Source organism: Cupressus sempervirens, chromosome 9, assembly GCF_028749045.1.
Source record: "Cupressus sempervirens isolate cs-2001-9-10 chromosome 9, ASM2874904v1, whole genome shotgun sequence".
NCBI classification, from domain to species: domain Eukaryota; kingdom Viridiplantae; phylum Streptophyta; class Pinopsida; order Cupressales; family Cupressaceae; genus Cupressus; species Cupressus sempervirens.
In genome coordinates this window covers 512,325,119-512,327,833 of record NC_143126.1, presented here as the reverse complement: position 1 = coordinate 512,327,833, position 2,715 = coordinate 512,325,119, and positions in this window count along the sequence as shown.

Here is a 2,715-nt window from a genome sequence, read left to right as displayed (position 1 = left end):
TATACATATTTGATTATAATTTGACATTTTGTTTGATATACAGTGAATTCATTGAAATTTGTATGTTTGAATGAAATATTATTTTGAAATGGTTAGAAATTTGACAAGTTGTTTGATATATATTGTGTATTCATTCAAATAATTGTAATTTTTATATGTATTTGAATGATTTGTAATTTACACATTGTAAGTAATTCAGATGTTTGAATAATTTGACATCAACATGCCAAGGAAGAAACCAAAAACTCAAACAAATGAAGATAGGGAGAGAGATTTGGTAATTAAAAGAGATGAAATGAAATTACTACATGAACAAAGAAAATTGCAAAGAAATAATGAAGAATTGACTTTCGAAGAGGATCAAGAACCACTGATACAAAGAAACAAAGAGGAAGAATTGGAAAGACAAAGAGAACAAATGAGATTTTTATGCTCAAGAAGACAATTGAATTGTGAAGCTACCCCATCTTCCAATGTTGGAGTCATATCATCCTTTCATGTTGAAGAGACACTAATTTGTAGATCCGACGATGTACACACTCCATCATGTCATGTTGAAGACACCACATCAACACATCAAGTAGGTGATATTCTATCTTTAGCATCTTATTTCCAAGGCACGTCATCTTCTAGGCTGCATACCTCTAGACTTGTCAAGGGGACAAAAAATGGGGTTGAGGGATCCTTACTAAGCCTTCCAACACTTTGACCCTAAATTTTGAACAATGTCAATACATGCTAATTAATTAGTCATTCACTATACATATGAAATGTGATCAAATTAGTTTATTTATAATTGTAATTTACCTACGTGTCAATGCCAAATGTCTCATTCTGGAACTGATTAGTCACTAGGCCATCATCCACACCATCTTCAACATGACTTTCAAATGTGCATAAGGATCTGCATGATGTGCACATGTGAACGTGACATGCAAAAGGCTCCTCCTCAACTAATGGACTTGTGCAATGAATGAGGCTCTATGTCAAAGCTCTAATAGTCCCTAGAGCATTGGCCTCTACATGTTCCTTCACAACTGAAGGAATAGTCAGATGCTCACCATGCTGCTTGACCATAGTGCCCTAACTACATTAGGGTCATGATGTGTCCCCAGCCTCTCAAATGATGACCCCCCACCTCTACCCTGAGAGTCTAATATATCAAAATAATTGGGGATCTCCCCAAAGACAAACTCACAATACAATTTCCTTAAGAAATACATGGGGACCTCATGATTATTGCAAAGAGGGGCATCAAAAACCATCCACCATCTATCCCAAAAATTATTTCTAATAGCATCGTGTATGCACCAATGGATGGGAAGCCATTTAGTACCCTCTCTAATAGTATCTTGTTCACCAAGTTTTCTAAATAATGCACATATTCTACCTTTTGGTATGTCTTTTTTTTTAACATCTTGATATGATAATTTATTTGCATAATATTTTTTTTGTTCTTCCCTCTTAATCCACCAAACATCTAATTGATCACTAACATTAGCTATGTGGGTCTTAATGGATTCGAGGGACAATACCAGTTGAGCTCTCATTGGATTGGTTTGTCCACATTGTTTCAACCGACCAATGAGTCCTTCTAATTCAATTTTTCCTCTTTCTATTCCATTGATTATATTTTCTTGTGTGCTAGAAGGAAGTCTTGCAATTGGTTCAAGTTGCAAAATTTATTGTTTTTCTTGTGGACGGTTTTGGTTTTGATCTTCTTGAGGGTTTTGGTTTTGACCTTCTTGGGGATTTGCCAATTCATTATTGACATTTTCTGAAAAGAAATCAATTGAAATCTAAATAAATAAATAAATTTTTAAAAATTGAAAAAAAACCTACAAACCAATATAAAAAACATATCAAACAATGCAAAAAGAAATTTAGATAATATATGGCATGCTCATGATCTCAAACTCAATGACGAGGAGGCATATTGGCAAGGTAGGTGGCAGAAAACTTGTTTGGTTACAATCCACGTACACGCTGTATTGAGGAGAAGTAGCAAAAAAGGGTTAAAATGAATGGGTTGTGGGTATGCAGCCAATTTATAAATATTAGATTTTTTTTAAAGTGTGTATGTGCTATGGCTTGAGTTACCCAAGCCATAGCGCATACACACTATAATGCATATACACTATTGAAAATTAGAAAAAATAAAATAGTGTCACCTTTTTGGCACCACAACTTGGTGCACATACCCTAGGTTAGTTGTAAAAGGATTTACATAGAAAAAGGGTATTGATATTGATGATATATTCTCTCATGTTGTTAAAATGACATCTATTCATATTGTTTAAGTATTGCGGCTACTAAAGATTTGCATTTGGAGCAACTTGATGTTAAAATATCCTTTCTTAATGGTGATTTGGATGAAGAGATATATATGGCACAGCCATAGGGATTTGAGGTCAAAGGTAAGGAGAAATTAGTGTGCAAATTGAAGACACATTTATAAGGCTTGAAGTAAGAACCTTGGCAATGATATATTAAATTTGATAGTTTTATGCATGAGCATGGATACAAAAGGTGGCATTCAGATCATTGTGTTTATTTTAAGAGGTTGGATGGTGACCACTATGTACATTATTTTATTTTTATATGTTGATAATATACTTGTAGTTGGGTCTAACATGGATCATATTAAGGGGTTAAAACAACAGCTAGCACATTCATTCTCTATGAAGGACTTGGAAGTAGAAAAAAAAATCATTG